At 45.1% G+C, this 13,389-nt stretch overlaps 1 protein-coding gene and 1 long non-coding RNA gene across 6 annotated transcripts in view; one reads left to right on the forward strand and one right to left on the reverse strand.

Moving 5' to 3' along the window:
- Positions 1-13,389, forward strand: part of LOC138181175 (uncharacterized) — a 164,189-nt gene that overhangs the window by 137,817 nt on the left and 12,983 nt on the right. The gene's annotated exons all lie outside the window — the stretch shown is intronic.
- InR-2 (insulin-like receptor-like) overlaps positions 1-13,389 on the reverse strand; it is a 114,058-nt gene that overhangs the window by 87,199 nt on the left and 13,470 nt on the right. The window contains exon 1 of one of the 4 annotated variants that reach the window (XM_069115799.1): positions 10,073-10,399. The exons of the other annotated variants lie outside the window; for them this stretch is intronic. The gene's annotated coding sequence lies outside the window, so the exon portion shown is untranslated. Of the gene's footprint in view, positions 1-10,072; positions 10,400-13,389 lie in introns of those variants that run through there. 4 annotated transcript variants of the gene reach the window in all.

A 13,389-nucleotide genomic window follows, 5' to 3' on the forward strand; every position in this document is an offset into this window, starting at 1 on the left:
AAGTTACTTCTATTTACTCTACAGTTAAAGTTACTTGATAAAAATATACCAAACTAACAAAAAACATAAATAAATCAATCCAAATATTTATTGTTCGTATATTTTTAGAAGTAACTATAAACACTGAGTACGTTTAACGAATACTGTTAACAGAGAGTACACTTATAAGTATTAAAACTACAAGCTTTTCATAAAGCAACATTACGCGTTAGTTATACCGGTTCGTTTCGCTGTGTGTTTGTACCGCTGCTAAACGAGATTGTTCGTTTCTGAACAACTAAAAATCCCCGGGAAAAATACAGGGATAATAAAAACGAACGAAAAACTAAACATACAAAGAGATAGGCAGTCTGAATTTTTCCGTGTATATCGAACGAACAAACGAATGTCGACATGAAAAAATCCATGAGCTCATGGATGATTCGCTTTAAAGACCGATTACCGAGTGCTCTTCGCTCGGATAGCGATTACGCGTCATCGGTTGGAAAAACATTTCAGTCAGATTAGCCGTACCGGAAACGGACGATCTGCCGTGCTTTTGATCCGTCGTCCGTCCGTTTTATGCGTCGCGACGCGGTCTTCCCGCGCCCCTGTGCCACGGTGCGTGCGTGCCGCGTGTAGTCGGTGCATCAAGTGAAACGAAGAACGAGGAAGATGGGTACATTGTTGGTCGCAGCGATGCACTGGAGTGGGGAGGATAGTAGCGCACACACACGGCGGCCAGATAGTGGGGAGAAGTAGGGGGTTGAAGGGGAAGGGGGAAGCAATCGACTCGTGAACGAGGTGGCGAGGGACGGAGTGGGGAAACATGGTGAAGTACGGTCGACGCGAAACACAGGAGAAGTACGGAGAGAAAGGGAGGGGGCAGTAGGCCGCAGGCTTCATTCACCACGCCGCTACGTTCTACTATGAAGTGTTTGTGTTCGCGTTTGCCGGTCCGTCGACACCGACCATCCGACCACGTTTATCTTTCCCTCTCTCACGCTCGGCGCTTGTTCTAATTCTCTCTCCTCGTCGCTCACTTTCGCGTATCACCTGTCACGCGCTTCAAACGGAAGTCTACCGAGACTAGGCATCGTATAATGGTGACGCGTTTTCGTGAAGTTCGCGCCAGAGATTTCGCTAACTTGCAGATATTTCGGATGCCTTTTTTCATACGTAATATTTCCTAGATTTAAGATGTCACAGGTATTTTACGTAGGAGCGTGTTACGTGGCACCGTGGAAATTTGACAGAATCGTAGAAGATTTTGATAGAATTCTATGATTTAGTATGTCATCCGCGTGCCACAGCGCCGCGAGAATTTAAAGCTGTGAATTCCAACGGTCGGTGTTCCGTAAAAATAGAAGTCGCCTAGGGTATCGGTTCAACGCACTGAAAACACGGTAGCTCTTATACCGAATCGTAGCCGCAAAAGGAAACGGCAGGAAGAGAAGGAGATGGAGGACAGGAAGAAAAAGAAAAAGAAGAGGAAGAAGAGGGAGCGATGCGTGCGAGAGAAAGAAAGGGTCACTGTGGAATTAGACGCAGGCCACGGTGTCTTTCTTTCCTTCGAAGCGGTACACTACGTCGCATCGAGCTTCTCTATTGTCTTTTTCGAACACGCTCGATGCGTGGTTGGTTATTCGCGTACCTACAGTGTTGCGGACTGAGTGAATGGGAGAGAAAAGATGGTCGATACTCGTTCTTCGTCGCTAAAGGTTCGTTCAAACACGGCCGGTAGTTCGGACAAGTAGCAGATAAAGCCGAATTTACACTGTTTCATTCTGGATGATCACTGCGGATGATTCGTCGTAATACCTTGCTTCCCTCGTTTCATCCGCAATGATCCTCCAATACGAACAGTGTAAATTCGGCTTTACCTGCTACTTGGCTGAACTACCGGCCGTGTCTGAACCAGGCTTAATGCTCGTTCGACTCCTCTCTCCGGTCCTGCCATTCCACGAGAAGAATCTCGTATATCGACTCCGCAGCCCCTTCTTCCTCGATTTAACGAGTCGAACCTTTGACCAATCGCTGGCGAGGATCGTAGCAAACGACGACGCCGCACCGAGTAATGGTACTTGAGAAGCTACATACGCACTACATTCATGGGTTTCTGGCTGGTGTCGCGTCAATAACTACGGAGGTCCATGAGCGAACAACAAAGACAATCACGTCATCTCGTTCCTCGATCCATCGCGGCACGCTCTAGCCGCGTGTCGATAGGTCTTGCGAATCTTTTTTTCCAACTTGTCTCGTTTTGTCTGGCTCCGCTTCTCTCGCAGACTTTACATTCGTACGCGACACTCCGTTCTATCTTGGAACGCAGTCGTTGCGCAGACTGCGTTCCTCGTCCTCTATTTGCTTCATTTCTCGATTTCCACCGAGTCGCACGCGGTCCCTCGCTTTCTTCCATACCGCGCGTTTTTCTCGCCGCGTCACATTCCTCCTCCACTTTCATAAAACGACCGCATATAAAGACCATAGAGAGAAAGAACACGATAACCAATCTTAAAATTTAATAACTAAATAACTATGTTATTAAAGTTGTGCCTGCATTTGTGAGATTCAGTACGCGGTTTTACATCTTATTGGACATTCCAAAATTGTCGATTGTCCTGATATTAAACACGTACATACAAGATTTGACGGAGGTTCGTGATCTATCTTTAGAAAACTAGGTATATTTTCGAAGCTCAGCCACCAAGGGCCACGAAAATACTAAAATCGACAAATATGGACGCGTCATGATCTTTCGTATATGTTTAAACACACGATACCAAGAAGAAGCGCGAAGAATCGAGAATTTCGAGAGCAAAATTCGCGACATTTTGTAGCAAGCGGTGTACGCGACCTGTTTTCCGGCTACTTTTTCTCCTTCCCCTGAATAAATTTACATAGTAACGATGGGCCGCGCTTACGCTTACGGTTTACGTTGTACTAAGCTGCTTCTTCTCGTCCCTTTTGTAGGTCATACCAAATTTCGTCGTCCGAAACCGATGAAAAGCAGGATTCTCGTTAGATTTAGAAAACGCAAATAGTCACGTAATCGGACTACGACGACTACGCTTTTTCCCTTGTGGAACGCGGCAGAGATTCTTTTATTACGATTCGGTCGCAGTGCCGGTTGTTTTGAAAGCTAGAGAGTGCCACAGGCGATAAAGCCGAACGTAATGAGATATAGGTAATGCCAGCCTGGAGTGGCGACAAACACAACCAGTACCTCTATCATTGTGTAAATAAAATTACGCGCTGTACGAAGGTGCGCGTGCAAAGAGGAACGCACGCGCGTTCTCCCGTCCCGAACAGCTCCCTTCGTTGAATTCCTCACCCGCCCAGCGTCCATTATCTCGTCGAATCTTCGGCTTCCAATGCCCTCCAACGCGAGTTCGTATCGACCAACTTGGACTAGAAAACTCTGAAGTATACTTCGCCACCTACAACTATAATATCTCCATATCGTACTAAAACTGAAACTCCATATCGTACGCACGTAAGATTCTCAAAAATCATCCTCGCGATACAACGAGGTAAAAGTGGAGGTAAAAGTGGAGGGAAAAGTCGAGGTAAATGTCGAGGTAAAATCGAGATAAAACGATCGACGAGGTAAACGAGAGAAGAAATCCTTCGAATGTAGCCAACGGCCCAGTCAAAGGATCGATACCTGCGGCACGTCGTCCTTGTACGGGAAAACGTAACGAGGTCGAGTAATTTTCGATACTCGTCGGAACGGAGGAGGTCGTGGTGGATGCTCGCGGCGTCGTTATTTCAAAGTTTCCAGGCGGTTCGTAGGCGATACACGATATCCTGGTGCATTGTCAATTCGAGCATCCGCGCGGACCGTGAACCGTGGAACGCGCCATTCCTTGCCGCGTCCACTCCGCGCGCCGGCTCGCTCGTTCAATGAACTCCCCCGGCCGTGGTAGCAGTGTGGAGTGGTGCGACGCATCCGAACGTTCCACCGCCACAGCGCACCACACAAATCCATGTGAGAACCACTGAAACGTACAAAGTCGCAGGCTCGAGGTGGCTCGGAGGCGGTCGGCCGCGTTCGTCGACGCCCGTTGCGTTTCGGCGAATTTCGGCCTGCTGACAGCAGTGCTCCGTTGCGGGAAGAATTCGAACGTCGCGTCGTCGCGTTCCTCAAGTGCGTGGCGCGCGCACGATCCTCGCCGGACGAGACAGACGAATAAATTAATTGCAATTTATACGGTCCCGGTACCGGCGACCGCGATGCAAATTCCAGGCTAGCCGAGGCTCTCTGTTGCGTCTCGCCGATTGCCTTTAACGCGGTTACAGCCGCCAGTCGTTAGCGAAAACAGGTTACATCTAGAAACCCGAAATAAGTCGATCAACGACCACGTCTCGCGGTACCATCTCTATCGTGTTTGAAATCTACAGTTTCTAGAAAGTAGCGATACCTGGTTTCTACAGGACGTTCAGAAAAATGTCAATTTATATTTTAATTCAAATTTCACAAGATTACTTGCGTATCGTTGAATATCGTCTCGGTTATCAACGGAGAAATTATTCGATAATGGAAAAGAGCCCCATTGTGTCGGTAAATAGAGCATAGATTCGATCAGGTAGTAGAGACGATTCGATTGAGAATCACTGGCGTGTAAGGGTGGCTGAGTGAACCAGGGCGTGGGTGGATTATGCGGGTGGTGGGAGAGCACCGGGCGGGAGAAGCAAGGAAGTATGATACTACGCCGCAGTGTAAGGGCTGGTCGATCGATGCCGACCAAAACATTGCCACATGCCTAGCCAACGCGAACGCTCTCCAACGCGTTCTGTAACCCAATTGTTCGCCTAGAATACGTTTTCTAAACGCGATTACGTACACCGTGTTAGCGGTGGGCTCGTTTGCACCTGCAGACCCTGTTAAACGATGTTTGCAAAGGAAAAAAGCTGTTTACGCCGAAGAGATTTCGTTCCCTGAAATTCCTTATTTATCCTCGTTTAAACGTCCTCTATCGTGGCGTCGAACGAAGAAACGTTTCAAGAATGTCAGACAATTAAGCGGACAGTTTCGTGACCGAACGGATTAACAAGTTTTACTAGCTACTTTTTAATTCTCGAATAACAGGATATCAGAAGAGAATGCTCGCCGCAGAACTTTTTCCTCATAATTCTTTTCTGTGGTTGTTCGAGTATTTTAACGAGCATCATTTCCCCTCATTATCCGACAATTCGTTCCAATTATTTAAAAACGTTGCACCGAGGAAAAAAATATATTTCGAGCGCACGCTCCGTTGAGCACCTGATATCAACATCCCCTTTCTCTCGTTACGCCTCATTTTCCTCCATGTTTGTTAAAGGGAACAGCTCGTACGTGAATCCGATAACACTTCAGGTTCATGTGTACGGAATATTACGATGACGAAGTGCAAAAGATTTCTACGCGTGTCGAAATCTGCCACGTGCTCGCGTCAATAGGGAAGGATTAAGGAATTGTAACGTCGAGCTTACGTAACGCGGTATCGACTGGATCGCGTTGTTGTATCGACGCGTGTCAAGGTGACGCTGCGAAACAATATCCGGATAATGAAATGTTTTTAAAATCCAGTGACCACAGAAAATGCACATATGTATTGACAACAGCGGAAATGCAACGAGCAACGCATTAAACAGCTATTGTTGAAACCGAATGAAATTTGTCTCGGTCGTTTGCGAAAACACCTCCAACTACGATCTTTATCTACGAAAACCTGAATCTCGTCAAATACTTGTTCCTATTAACGCAATTCGCTTTCGAAATATAATAGCAAAGTACAAGGTTATCGAGTTGCGATATCGAATAAGTGTCATTTAAGCAGTGTAGATATTTTCGTAATAATCGCGGTAGATTTCCCATGAAAAACGATAACGCGCAATTTCGATGTCTACTAATTCAGTCTACTAGTTTACAAGAATTGTCGATCTTATCGAGACACGCCTCTCGGGGGGCGAAAAACAGTAGCACGTGAGAAGCGATAATTGAGCAACTTTTATTGAAAAGGATGAATAATAGCAAATTGCAGAACAAAATTATGACTTTGCGCGACATGTATTATAAAATCGCTTTTTGGCAACAGGGAATAAAACAAAATAACGAACAGTGTAAACGATACCGGAACTTTTATCTAGTTTTTTAACGTACTACGTTTGAATTGATAATCGTAATGACTATTCTATTCTGCGATAGAAAGTTAACAAAGCCAAATCACAGTTTCAGCTAGATCGCTTTTAATCCTTGCAAATGTAAATACGATGTAATTTATTTTTTATAGAAACAAAACCTAAGGAAATGTATAATTTTGTCAACTTTTCTCCTCGCGCAAGATAAGAATCCTCCCGTATTGAACGTCAAGGGAGATCTGATTAGGAAGGCGCGGATCGGCGGATATGCCACTGACGAGATTGATTGTTCGTGGAAGCGAAACCCGGATGCATCCCGAAACCGAGAGAGATTGTTTATGAGATCAATACAGAATTATCGGGCATACGAAATGTTCCATTGAACGAGACGAATACAGAGTCTCGGCAGGCAAGCACGCGAGATCGCGAAGGCTATTACCGAGTATACATACCGGCACGACACAGGCACGCGCACAGATAATTGGAATTGTCGTTCCGCGTACGCGAACCGAAGCGTCGCCGCGTTTCTGCCTATCCCACGGCCCTCGAATCTTGCCGAACGTTCGTTTACTGTCACGTATACCGCTGACTATCGGAATTATCCGTCTAACTTATCTGTCTCAAAATCCACCGAAAATAGATGACAACCTTCCTTTACGCGAGATTGTTGTAGCATATAATTTACCCTCCGATTAATATGGGTCAGATCACCGATGAAGAAGCAATAAACGAAGAATTAATCGGTAAAGAACTTGACTAACGATAATTGGTCTTATATGGTAAGGTTGCAACTAATCAGAAATGCAACATTCTGGCGAGAAAAATGAAAAACGCGTGGGAAAAAAGATATCAGATCAATGCCATCCGTTACGCTTAATGTGCACGTTAAATTTAAAATTAAATAAGGGAAGAATTAGAAAACTTGCGTAAAGATGAAGTTGTCCTCGATGCAATAGGTAATATATTATTAATTAATTAATACGATAAACTTCTGTAACGTATTTAAAGTTACATATAGTATAAGCGCGATATTACTTATGAAATGATTTGATATATATTTTTGATTAAATTAGAATTACATACTTGAATCAATGGGATATTTACGTCTATCTATATAAGTTATTTGACAGAAATTTCCCAGATTCGAGTATAAGTAACATTTAAACGATATACATATTTGAAAATAGACAATTTGACTCGTTGTTAGTAGCGATTCTACGATCGATGCGAACGATTTTGGTAAACAGCGAGATAACAGTGAGTTGTTTACAATGATAGTTTGACAACTATAGTTTCCTATCTTACATTGCCTGCATTAAGACACTCGATGATATTTAGTACGAATGGAATACCTTCCATTGTTTTTATTATCCAGTTATTGTATTATAAATCCGTTATTCGATTCACATACACTTTATAATATAAAATTTATCAGTTTTCCAATAAATGCAACAGATAGCTGTCCTAATAGGTACTTATGTCCGATTTAGTTTATTATCGATATATTACCCGATATTTCTATCAGTGTTTTAACACGTAGATACTGTAACATTTAAAACTTAAGAAACGATTGTTATTTGTCGACAAAAGATCTCAAAGATTAACTGGCGAATCAAAATATATAAAATGAAAACACATAATTTTGGCGAAATGTAGACGCGTGTCCTGTAAAAGGCGGCAGAACGTAGACGTAACGAGTTGCTATCGCGAGAACTCCGCCGAAGACGATTCTGTTCCTTTCCACAGCGTATTAATAGACATCCCTCTCTTCGTCGGCCGTGTTTTGTTCCGATACAAGGAAGCAAAGCATGCAAGCTTGTTCGGTACTTGGTGCACGTACGCAAACTTGCCGCGCGTTCGAAGAAACAGGCGCGATATATGCGCGTCTAAATGGAGCACCGCCGCGCATAATCTACGCTCGTTCGAGAAATCAGCCGTGATTTAGTGCGCTCGACCGATATGCTTCGTACGCTCGTTACACACTGCCGATGTACATATATTTCCCTCCAGTATCGTGTACAAGACTGTTTCGACTACTAGCTTCCATACTTTGTATATCTTGTCATGTTTATCTAATAAACGCGGTTCGACGTGAAAGTAACCGACGATAAAGAACGAATTGGTCGGAACGAACGCGTATCTTCTACAGAAATTCAACCTTCTCTTCTTTCGATCGACGGACATCGTGTAATCGGGTATCGTTTAATGGAACAATGGTTTAATCTTTCTAGGAAATCGGCTATTCAGACGCAGATTCGAAACGATTTCAGTGTTTCCGTGGATTCCTTTTGTGCCACTGCCAACCGACCGATTCACGACTTAATCCTTCTTGTTTTCCATGGCGGCTCGATCGATATTCGTAACGGAGAGAGGACACTCGAGGAAAATGGCACGAATACCATCGAAAGGTCAAACACTAATTAGAGCGATCGAAAATCGATAGCGCGCGAAGGACGAAAGGAGCCAGTAACATTTAGAGATCGACTGTAGCGCCGATCAAAGCAGTTTATACGCGCAAATACGTACACATCTTCGTTGGAAGGCCAGAGATGTCTATCCATGCAAATATCTCGATGAAGAAGATGACAGACAGTATCATCGTCGTCGTACCATCGACTCTAGCCACCCATTCGACGAAAATAAACTCGATGACAAGGAGCATCGCGATTAATCGAAGTCGCAATTATCGAGCGAATTCCTGATTGCGCGCATAGATAGGAGAAGAACACGATGCATACAGTTAATTACGCATGCCAGTTATTTTCTCGGAAAAGCTCGACGCTAGAAAGAGGGGTAAAGAACATTGTGACGCTGATCCGTGCTTGGTATCGACGGATATCGTGGTGGTGGTGGTGGTGTTGGTGGTGGTGGAAAAAACATAGGTCCAGAGAGAGAGAGAGAGAGAACAGCTAATATCAAATTATCTGGAAGCTGAGTCGATGCATCGCGCGTCACCGAGACACCGCGAGAATCGTTAGATGAAGCGTAGCGGTTTACCGCTGTCCTTTCGGTCCCGTTCTCGTTCTGGTTCGAGTTTCGAGTACGAGTGATTCCTCGACGCGCGTACATTGACCCCCTTCACCCTCGTCCTCACCCGTCGGCGACATTCTCGTCCCGATCCCCCTGACTCGGATCCCAGATCCCCGCTCCATCCTCATCCCTCGAACCTCGAAGCTCGTGCCTTTCGACGCGTCCGCAAAACAGAGAAGCTTCTTTCTCTCTCTCCATTTTCCCTCTACCGTATCGTATCTCCGTCTTTGTCACTCCATCGTGGACCGCGTACACGATCACGTACATACAGTACGCCCTCCAAACAATACGCATTAATAAATACACCCAGGGATCGGCGCGGTTCCGTGGCTCGGCGCGGCGAACGCATTGCCGTTTGAACGATTCCGCGAATCGCAGAGGAGGGTTATCGAATAATGATCCGGCGCGGTCGATACCGACCGCACGTTTCGATACTTAAGCCTGCCGCTCGAACGCGAACCTACTATATTCGAGGAATGTAAAATATAGCGTAGAGTGCGGGACGACTATCGATGATTCATGGATAGCTCATAGAGAAACAATTTCTCGTATCTTAAATATGAGAGATTATGATTTCGAGAATAAAAAATCATAAATAATGAGCTCGTTTGCGAAATTAGTTTCGCCGGAGTTTAGGCGGGGCAGCAAGGTAGTGGATGCGAGCAGCACCGCTGGTTGGCGCTTCACGCGAATCACAACACTGCCACGCCGCCTTCCACCGAAACATGCTTCCGTTCTCTCCTTCGAGATGCACGGCTCCAAAAGATTCCTGGTATTTATCGAAACACTTCCAAGGAATCACAACGCTATCTTCTTCTTCGTATCATAGAAAATAAAACGGATGTTACCTACATCCGTACTAAATAATGTAGCTTAGTCGAAGAGACGCAATAGAGAGACGAAATAAGAAGAGCAGATGGAAAGAAGAATTCTTTCTTACTATGTACTCGTAGAGCAAGGACGGAGACACGGCACGGGTCGCTGTCCCGATATCCCGTTGGTGGCGACGCGTCGGACGACCTCGTGGTGGACGTAAACCAAAGGGTCGACGCACGTTCGTGACGGCGATGATCGCTGGATCGCGTGCACGCACGTCAAGTCACGCTGCTCTCGTGGCGCCAGAGACACAGTTGTACACACGATTAGAACGCACTGTCTAACACACGTAGCCGTGTATCTCAAGAGAGGACGATGACAACGATGACAACGATGACAACGACCTCCCCTTACAGCGAGGGACGGGGCGATGTTACACCGTGTAGCAACGAACGAGAGATACTGAAGGAAAGCAGCACGCGCCACCACCTTTTTGTACGAGCGAACTGTGTACCCATGGATGCCGACTGTGCCGAGGGTTGAATGCCAACCAGCGGAGGGGTAAGAAAGTGCGCAGTAAGGAAAGGATGGGCTCCGCCCTCCACCCTCGCACCCATCCCCACTCTGGCCACTCGTCTACGCTCACCTATTGCCGCTCCTCCGCACAGACTTACGCTACCATCTGGAACCCCCCGCCGCTCGAGCAACCCCCGCGGCTTCCGTCACTTCCACCGGCAACGTAATATTACGGCCAGAACGTAGAAGCCGACCCTACTTGTTTTCTTTCTCTCTTTCCACCGATCGACTAAGCTCGATCTGCCTCGCTTACGGCGCGCTTCCTGTTTTTCAAATACACACCAGTTTCTGGGCTTTTGATCATTTGCAAAAGAATTTATAATGGACCACGTATCATACCGTTACGGTCTGAATTTTAAATCCGATGTGCTGGTACGATCGAGTCTTGTTGCGTGTCTTTATAAATGTGGGGAAGCCCTGCACAGTGACTGATAAAAGAAATTTCTCTAATCGATACGATCCGAGTGTCAGTCTCAAACTTTTCTCAAACTTTTGTATTAAAGCTTTTTTTAGCATATCGGTAACAGTCGTCCATTTCGTAAAATCATGTCGTCTTTTTATTCTTTTTATCTTAAAAACTTTCTTTTGTCCGTCAACGATTGTTTCGTACTTTTCTTAAACACAGAAGATTGATTAGCAATAAGAGAATACGATCTGAAACGATTTGAACTCGTTACGCTATCTTACTACGTATCTTGTATTTGAGCCCAAGTTATACTCGGCCACAGTCGTTACAAATGGATTGATCGTATCGACTACTTCCAGTTTCCCTCCCTCGAAATGACGAACTTCTATAGCCTGGCTACGTTAAACGAGGGAAATTGAGAAGGTCGGTTCCGCTGAATAAGAGATTGAAGTGTACGACGATGCATAGAATTTCGTGCTGGGCTTTTTTACTTGGATCATTTCCGTGCCCTTTACAAATACCCCGTCTGAATATTCGTTTTCATCAACGTTATTCGCTCGTTGAGCAGACTTGAAGGGATCAGATCGCGGATCTGTACGCCATTTAGGAAATTTAAAGATATAAAAATCCATAGAATACACATGTCGTGCGCAAACAAAATATCCAAAATATATTTATAACGCTTGATATGAAAAACAAATTTTTCTCCTAGTCCTTTTTCTATTTTTAATCCTGAATTTTCATAAAAATTCGCAGTCTAGAAACGATGCTCCGTTAAGTTCGTAACCGACCGATCTACGATTCGATCGTTTCGATACGCTCGACCACAAATCATACTGTGATTCTCCTGGCACTATGTCCCGTTGAAGAATCTGGGCTAATGCCACGAAGTAGTATCTTCCACCCATGTGATCGAAGCCAGCATTGGAATCGCATTGAGATCAAAATTTCATAAAATCGAGATGGAATGCCGTCCGACGAATTCCTTCGCTGTGAGTATTGCTCGTAATGAGCATATTAATGGAATCGGAAACCGGTTTAGCTTCGATAATGCACGCTCCGTTTCAACAGGTCCTGTCGCCCTCTTAACTTTATCTTTATAGATGAACTTTCAAAGATCGACGTTTTCTTTTTGCGCGACAATTTAATAAGTCGGTAACAAATAAAATGCGCGATCTCTCAAAAGTGGACACCTGTATAACTTAAAGGCAATTTAAACGCAGGATATAAAATAAGTAAAAATACAAATTAGGGAAAAAGACCCATCCGTGATCCGTAAAACTGTAGGTAAGATTCAGTAAGGAGACGCACATTTTTGTAAGATGCACATTCGCTTTTGACTGTGCCTGTGACTCGGAGCATACATCGATCTAACCGCGGCGCGTAAAAAATTAAAATGTCGAAGTAAGCCAGCGAGCGGAGCGCATCTCCTTACTTTATTCAGCTGCGCCACGTTCTCCAGTATGCGGCGCAGTTCCTGGTTGGTCTCGACCTGGAATTCCGTGGCAGCGCGTTCGCCAGAGTCCGGTGAACCGTGGGAAAACGGAGACCCTCCGCGACGCGGTCTTTCGGGGACGAGATGGGGCGATAATGCGGCTCAACGTGCATTAATCAAAGCCAGCTTGATTTCTATTCCTTATTTGTACTGCACATAAATATCTGGCCGATAATTTAACGACGACTACTAAAAAGAACTACTGGTTTCCAGTGATCGATAACAAAACTTAGGTAATCGAAGTGGGATTCACACGAAATGCAATTTAGAACAGTTCGAGGGGAAATTACTTCGTTTTATTGGGATAATAAGTTAAGAAGAGCTATTAAATTGCTTTGGTATTGATCTAGTTTTGGTTTCGAAAGAAAAATGGCACGAATGTCATGGATGTCGTAATGCCACCTTCTATCGATGGTTGCAAGACGATAGAAGGGACGCCATCCAACGGCGAGCACGAAAACTGAGCGCATCGTCTGTTCTAGCGTGATAAACGACGATTTCGGTCGTGGGAACGCGCCCCTTACATCCTTGCCAACCCTCGCGGCGACACTTCCGCGCTCTGCCGATTTTTCGCTTTTCCGCGACAACCTACGCGAGATCCTTTTACCATAAGATTCGAGAACACCCTTTTTCGCGCGCAACTGTATCTCGTTACGAGAGGGAGAGGTACTCGAATCGTCAATGAGTCGGTCTTATCGTCTGCACGGTCGCTATCTTAAGGAGAGATTTCCTGTAAGAGTCATACGTACATATTGTGTCTGAACGGCTGGGTATAGTGTTTACAGTTTACACATAGAGATTTTTCTATCAGTATGAGATTATATTACAATACATTAAAGAAGGACTTCTAGACGATCTTCAATTGCCGCAGTTAACACCAGACGTACTGTATAGAGCTAGAAAGAAGTGCTCGTTAGCTTTCATTGTATGACGACACAGTCGCCAGGATCGCGCGATGATAATA

The sequence above is a fragment of the Bombus flavifrons genome, chromosome 6 (assembly GCF_040668555.2).
Source record: "Bombus flavifrons isolate JBK064 chromosome 6, iyBomFlav1_principal, whole genome shotgun sequence".
NCBI lineage: Eukaryota > Metazoa > Arthropoda > Insecta > Hymenoptera > Apidae > Bombus > Bombus flavifrons.